The 8,911-nt window shown below is 37.0% G+C and overlaps 1 pseudogene; it reads right to left on the reverse strand.

Annotated features, from left to right (window-relative positions):
- Positions 1-360: 360 nt before the first annotated feature.
- Positions 361-8,174, reverse strand: LOC105775046 (cysteine-rich receptor-like protein kinase 7; annotated as a pseudogene).
- Between the last annotated feature and the right edge of the window lie 737 nt (positions 8,175-8,911).

Consider the following 8,911-nt stretch of genomic DNA (forward strand, 5'->3'; position numbering starts at 1 on the left):
TTAAAATGATTTAATTAAATTAAAATTAAGTTGAAAATGAAATTGCATCTATATTATTTTGATGTCTTAACAAGAATTGATCACATAATTTTATTTTATTACTATTTAAAATTTAAAGTTTTTAGGTTTATACATGGTTAGAGTAGTGGAATATCCGAAGTAAAATGAAAGTAAACAAAGTAGAAAAATGGGTAATTATTTGATACCAATATTAATGAGTTTCTTAAACTTTACAAAAGAATTGAAGGTGTGACATTTTTTATATAATTTTTTTTAATTACATCTTCAATTTGCTTGTACAATTTAAAAAACTCTACTAATGATTTGACTGAACAAAAATCTGATCATCAAGAAGGGGAAATTATGTTTTTTTAAGTAAGAAAATTTCCATTATGGTGTGGCATCTGAATCTCTGGATTGCACTAGCTGATTGGACCTCGAATTCTCATCAGATGTGGACAGGCCGGCCTCCGACATGTTGCCATACATAAGAAATGCAGGTTGCAGTGGTGGTGGGAGACTCAAGGAATTGGTATTAAGCATTAAAACAACTGAAGCCATGGCAGGCCTTTTTGCTGCAAGTTCTTGGACACATAATAACCCTATATGGATACATCTTATGATTTTTTCTTCCGAGTTCGAGCTGTTTCGAAGCGTCGGGTTGATCAGCTTTCCAGATGTTCCTTCTTCCCAGTTTTTCCATGCCTGCAATGAAGATGAGTTAAGCGTTAAAAGACGAACAAAATTAGGCCATGCATTTTAAAGGAGGGAGTTTGGAAGTAAACATACATAGCTTGGAAGGTGCTTTAGCTCCCCTGAATCAGTCATCCAATTGTTTCTCTTGCCAATCACAGTCTCGAGAAGTAGGACCCCAAAACTAAAAACATCACACTTAACCGAAAATTGCCTGTGTACGGCATACTCTGGAGCCAAGTAACCACTGCACAATAGCATCAAAAAGAATAATTTTCAATGCTAATGCTAACGGAATGCACTCTCTGGTGCACATATCACTCTTGATTAGCGTATAGTATAAAGAATAATGTCGTGATGTCGTACTTACTAAGTTCTGACAGTTCTATGAGTATTGCCTTGAATCTGATTCATGGAAAAAAGTCTTGCCACGCCAATATCTGCAATTTTAGGATTCATTTCTTCATCGAGTAAGACATTGCTTGCCTTCAGATCACGCTGAATGATCTTGAGGCGAGAATGTTCAGGAAGATAAAGGATCCCTCAAGCTATTCCGCATATGATCTTGTAACACATTTCCCAATTTAATTGGCCACGCTTAATTGAATCTGCTAAATCATTCAACTAAGATGTCAATTCAGATAAACTTATAGGTACTAATGTATATGGTATAAACAATGAAGTTGTACCGAATATAAATTGATCCAGGCTTCCATTGCTAACATACTCGTACGCAAGGATCCTTTCGGTCCCTTCCAAGAAAAACCCAAGTAGGCTAACAAGATTCCTGTGCTCAAGCTTAGCTACTAGCAAAATCTCATTTCGGAATTCGAGTTCTCCTTGTGAAGAATGCTTAGATAGTCTCTTCACAACAATTTCTTTTCCATTTTTCAGCTTTCCCTGAAGACATGAGACACTATACATAAGTTCCTATTTATGCATAAGAACAACCTGTTTTTCTGCATTAGAAGTGTATGCAACATCATTTTCAATAACTTCATATTATACAAATATATATAATAATGAGAGTCCAACATTTACCTTGTAAACTAAACCAAATCAACCTTGTCCGAGCTTATTGTTATCATGGAAGTCACCGGTTGTTGCTTTCACCACGCTTAAGGTGAACTGTAAGGATTTTAATTCACTTTCATCTGCATCAGAAACAAGAAACTCATATAATTGATTATGCTTCCAAGTTAGTCCACATAAATGCATCCGAAAGAGCACTACCAGATCGATTTAGCTTTGCTTTCTTCATGTACAACATGCCACATAATATGGAGCCTATGACGAATGCCAGTAAAACTACAGTAGGTACTACGACGATTACAATGGTTTGAGATGTCCTACTTTCTGCAAAGAAAAAAATATGTTTAGGATAATTAGAAATTAAATGATGTAGTATAAATCAATCGAATTTGAGATGTGTTAAACTTTGGCCTGCAGTGCAACATGCAACCAGCAGCAACTTGTTTCAGAAACAGCAGCTACACTGCTCGATATGCAACAATGAAGCTGAACCAAGTGCATCAAGTTGTTCTATGTGTTTTGTTCAAATGTAACTTTGTTAGTTCAATTGTAATTTGTTCAGCAAAGCTGGTAGGATTAGTCCTTGATGTAATGGCTGTTATGTCAGCCCATTTTGTGTGTATTTTAAGTTAACAATTTGACATGTATTAGTGGGGGCAGTTAAGCCATTAAGTAACTGTCAAGTTAAAATTTTGTAACTCATTTATATATTTTCAATTTTTGAATGAAAATGCAATGTTCATCAGTTACATTTTTTGCTTGCTATTATTCTTTCTTTTTGCTTTTGTTTCAATGCTCCTACTTTGATGTTTTTGTTTTTTTTTTTTTTGTTCAAAATGCCAATGTTCTAACAATTAGTAGTTAGAGCCTGTAATCTTTGAAGGCCTCTGTTGTTCGTTGTTTCTTGCCAAAAACAAAACTTGAGAAAGCAAAAATTGAGGCTGTTGAATTTGTTTCAGCAAAATGAGTTTCAAACCACCTCCACCACCTGTGTTCACTGGAGGAAACTACCACATTTGGGTAGTCAAGATGAAAACATACCTTCAGCAGTACGATTTGTGGAATGTGATTGAAAACGATGCTGAACCACCTCCATTGAGAGCCAATCCAACCATTGCTCAGATGAGGCAACACAGTGAAGAGTGCTCCAAGAAGCATAAAGCCATGGCCTACTTGCAGAATGGGGTATCAGATGTAATCTTCACCAGGATAATGGCCTGTGATTCACCTAAACAGGCATGGGAAAAGCTAAAGGAGGAGTTCATGGGGTCAGACAAAACAAGGTAGCAGCAAGTGATTAGTCTTAGGAAAGATTTTGAGAATTTGAGAATGAAAGAGTCTGAGACCATTAAGCAGTACTCAGAGAGAATTATGGCTACTGTCAATAGCATATGGCTCCTTGGAGTAGAATTTAGTGAGAGCAGAGTTGTTGAAAAAGTCATCATCACTCTCCCTGAGAAATTTGAGTCAAAGATTTCATCACTTGAGGACTTGAGAGATTTGTCAGCCATATCACTGTCTGAATTGATCAACTCTTTGTATGCACTTGAGCAAATGAGAGCAAATAGGCAGGAAGATCATCCTGAAGATGCTTTCTACGCAAGGGTCAATGAAGGCTCAAGTTCAAATCAGAAAGGCAAGAAGCCTTGGCACAACAGAAGGGAAAAACTAAGGAAAGAAGAAGGAAAAAGAGTATTTCTACATTCACTGCAAAAAGACCACACATTTAGAAAGATATTGTTGGTATAGGCCAGACATTCAATGCAGAAGATGTAAATAGTTTGGTCATGTTGAGAAAGTGTGCAAAGGCAAAGGAAAGGAAGCTACTCAGTAACAGGCTCGAGCTGCTGAGGACCTTCAAGCTCAGAAGGAGCATTTTTTATAGCCTCCTGTTTTGCTAGCACAACTGAAGTCAGAAATGATTGGTTAGTGGACAGTGGCTGCTCACACCACATGGCATCTGATGAGAAGCTGTCCAAAGATCTTGACAAAACTTTAGCTTCAAAAATCAGGATTGGAGATGGGAACCTGATCGAAGCCAAAGGTAAAGGCAATGTGATGATCAACACTTCTTCAAGTAACAAAGTAATTTTTTATGTACTTTTTGTGCCTGACATAAACCAGAACCTACTTAGTGTTGGTCAATTAGTGGAAAAAGGTTACAATTTGGTCTTTAGAAATGGTTCTTGCATTGTTGAAGACTCACTTGGTCATGAGTTAGTCACAGTTGCTATGACTGATAGATGTTTCATGCTAGATGTAAGTCGAATTGAGAGAAAGGCTTACACCAGTCTTGCTGATAGCACTGGTCTTTAGCATAAGAGACTAGGACATGCCAACTTCAAATCACTCGATCTACTGTACAGGCTGAACTTGGTTGATGACATATTCAAGGTTGAAGTTAGTGGTACTGTTTGTGAAGTTTGTCAGCTTGGTAAGCAGGCTAGATTGCCTTTTCCTGCCAATAGTGCTTAGAGAGCTCAAGAAAGGCTCGAATTGGTACATTTTGATGTCTGTGGTCCAATGAAAACTCCATCTCTCAATGACAACAAGTATTTTTTCTTGTTTATAGATGACTTGACCAGGTTTTGTTGGGTTTATTTTTTGAAGCAGAAGTCAGAAGTGTTTGAAATATTCAGCAAGTTTAAAGTGTTGGTTGAAAACCAAACTAGTTGTAAGATCAAATCCTTAAGAACTGATAATGGCTCTGAGTATGTGTCTGACAGATTTCAGAAACTATGTGAGCAAGCTGGGATTCATCATCAGCTAACCACAGTTTATACTCCTCAACAAAATGGAGTATATGAGAGGAAGAATAGAATTGTGCTTCATATGGCCAGATGTTTGCTATTTCAAAGCAAATTGCCAAGTAAGTTTTGGGCTGAGGCAGTTAATACATCAATTTATTTGCTCAACAAGTTGCCAACTCGATCTGTCAAGGACAAGACTCCTTTTGAAGCATGGCATGGACTCAAGCCAGTGGTGTCACATTTAAAAGTGTTTGGTTATGTCTGTTATGCCCACATTCTAGCAGAAAAGAACCAAGCTGGAAAATAGAGCTGTTCCAAGGATCTTTGTTGGCTATAGCAGTACCAAGAAGGGCTATAGAGTGTTTGATCCCTCAACAAAGAAAATTATTGTTAGCAGGGATGTGAGATTTGATGAAGAGAAGGTCTGGAGCTAGAATGGTACTGAAGCAGACATGATTGAAGAGGGTCATTTAGATTTTGTTCTTGAACCTGCAGAAGAAAGACCAAATAATGAAGTTGTTGATGATGCTCCTGTGAGAGGCACCATAACTATTGCTGACATTTACCAAATGAGCAATGTTGCAATAGTTGAGCCCTCTGACTATAAAGAAGCTTCCAGGGATAAGCATTGGAAGAAGGCCATGGAAGCAGAATTAGAAATGATTAACAAAAATTACACTTGGGAGTTAGTGAGCAGACCTAATCACAAGAAGGTGTTTGGAGTCAAATAGGCGTTTAGAGCCAAGTACAATGCTGATGGCTCATTGAACAAGCAGAAGGCAAGGCTTGTGGTGAAAGGCTACAGTCAACAGTATGGGATGGATTTCATAGAGACATTTGCTCCAGTGGCAAGGCTGGACACAATGAAACTTTTGTTTGCTTTGGCTGCTCAGAAAGAATGGAAGGTTCACCAATTAGATGTCAAATAAGCATTTCTGAATGATTTCCACAAGGAGGAGATTTTCATTGAGCAACCTGATGGATTCAAAGCAGGAGAGGAAGACAAAGTGTATAGACTGAGAAAGGCACTTTATGGCTTGAAGCAGGCACCAAGGGTCTTGTATGACAGGGTTGACACATACCTGTTTAGGCTCGGGTTTGAGAAAAGTGTTAGTGAAGCTACACTTTATGTGAAGAGGTCAGAAGGTAAGACTTTGCTGATTATTTCTCTTTATGTGGATGATTTACTTGTGACTGGAAGTGAAGATGAATTGATTGTTGAATTTAAAGCTCAAATGCAAAAGGTGTTTGAAATGACTGACTTGGGGATCATGACTTACTTCCTTGGTATGGAAGTGCATCTGTCTGATCAAGGGATTTTCATTAGTCAACATACTTTTTCTTTGAAAATTCTCAAAAAATTCTGTATGCAGAACTGTAAAACAGTCAACACACCTGTGGCTCAAGGGGAGAAGTTGACTAGCAATGGGGATCAAGAAAGGGTAGATGAGAAACAGTATCGAAGTCTGGCAGGCTGTTTGCTTTATTTAACAGCAACTAGACCTGATATCATGTTTGGTGTTAGTCTGTTGTCAAGGTTTATGCACTGCTGTGATGTGATTCATTTTAAAGCAGAAAAGAGGGTCCTTAGATACATTAAAGGAACTGCAATTTATGGTGTTATGTTTGAAAAAGGAAAGGAGCTTAAAATGGCAGGATATTCTGACAGTGATTGGGCTGGCTCTGTCGATGATATGAATAGCACCTCTGGTTACTTTTTTACACTTGGATCAAGTGTCTTCTGCTGGAGTTCAAAGAAGCAACAAACTGTTGCACAGTCCACAGCTGAAGCAGAGTATATTGTAGCTGCTGCAGCTATTAATCAAGCCATTTGGCTTAGAAAGCTCCTAAATGATCTCAATGAAGATCAAGCTGAACCAACAGAAATCATTGTAGACAACCAATCCGCAATTGCCATAGCCATGAATCCGGTCTTTCATGGTAAGACTAAACATTTTAAGATCAAATTTCATTTTGTTTGAGAGGTTGAGAAATCAAAGGAAGTCAGCCTTGTTCTTTGTAGCTCAAAAGCTCAATTGGCTGATATACTGACCAAGCCATTAGGAGCTACTAGATTTGAAGTTTTGAGAAGGGCAATTGGTGTTTGTTGCAAACAGTCCAATGACGAGTGTTAAACTTTAGCCTGCAGTGCAACATGCAACCAGCAGCAACTTGTTTCAGAGACAGCAACTACACTGCTCGATGTGCAACAATGAAGCTGAACCAAGTGCATCAAGTTGTTCTATGTGTTTTGTTCAAATGTAACTTTGTTAGTTCAATTGTAATTTGTTCAGCAAAGCTGGTACAATTAGTCCTTGATGTAATGGTTGTTATGTCAGCCCATTTTGTGTGTATTTTAAGTTAACAATTTGACATGTATTAGTGGGGGCAGTTAAGCCATTATGTAACTGTCAAGTTAAAATTTTGTAACTCATATATTTTCAATTTTTGAATGAAAATGCAATGTTCATCAGTTACATTTTTTACTTGCTGTTATTCTTTCTTTTTGCTTTTGTTTCAATGCTCCTACTTTGATGTTTTTGTTTTTGTTCAAAATGCCAATCTTCCAACAAGATGTCAGTAGCCAAAAAAGCACGATATGGAGACTATGACAAATGGAAGTAAAATGACTAACGACTACATTGATTACAATGGTTCGAGATAGAAATTAAATGTGCAGTAGTTTAAACCAATCCAATTTGCAGTTAACGTTTTGCTCCCTGGAGAAGGAATTATCCAAATTTCATACAGTGATGAATAAGTGATGCATTTTACAAGTTGACTTTCAAGGCAAGATAGTTGTAATATCCATTCGTATACAATACAATGATGTAAACTTGTGATGCAAAAATATAGAGACACATTTGTTCCTTGTAGCTTCAGGAGGGGAGAAACCAGGTGTTAATGGTGGATCAAATGGGGTTAGATATGGAGTATCAATTGAACTAGAATCATAAAATAAAGACAACTCAAACCAAGCAATGCAGCTAGGTCTAAGGACTCTCCCTCCTTGCTTTTTGCCACAGCATTCTGAAAGTTCAACCATAGCCCCTTGCAAGCAAATTCTACAATCAGTGATAGAAATATTCGGGGTACACTGCACTAACCCATATACCTTTTCTGAGTCAGTGAAGTTCATGTTCCCAGTGGCAAACTTTGAACCAGAGGAAGCATTTTTCATGAGGATTTCCATTAACATAGGAAAAGTCTCATTGAATTGGTCTTGGCTTGATGGTGAGATGTCATTAGGATTAGGCACGGTGAAAGAAGGAATCACTTCCATAACAGAGAAAAAGTTGTGATTTGCATGCCTTAACATACATGTAGATGATGATATTCTAGGACCCCAATAAATGGTTTCTTTCTGATTTGGACACTGCTTTATAATTCCTTCAATGGAAGAATTTATGCACTCAACACAACCCCAGAGGCAATGTCTCCTCTACAAAGAGCAAGGGCATAAACTTTATCAAGGTCTTGGGCAATGGTGGTATTATAAAACCCTCCATTTTGTGAACCATTGGAGGGTAGGGTTGAAAGGATGAGATCAAGGTTTTGGCTATATGTACTGTTAGTAGAGAATTTGCCACTTTTAGCAGAGCAACCATTTGATTGGGCGCTACTGAAAGAAAGGGTAAAGATAACATTAGTACAAATTACAAGAACAAAACACAGATAACTTATTAGACTGACTACCATGGGAGAACGTTCTTCAGATTTCCAATGGAAAAGCTGCAAGTTTCACAAAAGCGTGTTTGCTGCAACTTGCAACTTGCAGATGAGCTAAAAGAAAGTATAGTTGAGAGCTATTTTACGTAAAATATTTTTTATTAAAATAATATAATATAATTATAAATTATTCAACTCGCAAACCATTATTTATGTTTAGTTGAAACTTTCTTCCAAGCAGAGGAAATTGCAATGAAATTCCCAGCATGTGTCCTGCATAGTGAACTTAGGTCATATGGCATTTAATATAATTTACTTAGAAACAATTGACATAGTCAAAGCAACAAAAATATATTCTATACATGTATATGAAAATAATCTCTGTAGCTTAGCATGTGTCTACACATGGCAACTCTAGTTTATGTTGTTGTAGTTTTTTTTTCTTAGTTTTTTTAGTATTTATGATTTTTTTTATTTCAATTTTATCCCTTGATAATTTTAAGTTGTAGTAATTTTGTCTGCATCAATATTTTGTCAACCATGAGTATTCTGTTAGTGCGGCATTTCGGTGAGAAAAATCTCGAACATACAAATGAAACATAAATAATAACTTGAATAGAAAGAACAAATAAATAGGACATGGATTCAAGTGTGTATCAAGTCATTACCTTTATGGTTCTATTCACCCCACCTATACTCAGTGTGCAAATTAGTTTCAAGCAAATAAACTTCAAGGATATAATGAAGCACGGTAACTATTTATGTTT

The sequence above is a fragment of the Gossypium raimondii genome, chromosome 10 (genome assembly GCF_025698545.1).
Source record: "Gossypium raimondii isolate GPD5lz chromosome 10, ASM2569854v1, whole genome shotgun sequence".
NCBI classification, from domain to species: Eukaryota; Viridiplantae; Streptophyta; class Magnoliopsida; order Malvales; family Malvaceae; genus Gossypium; species Gossypium raimondii.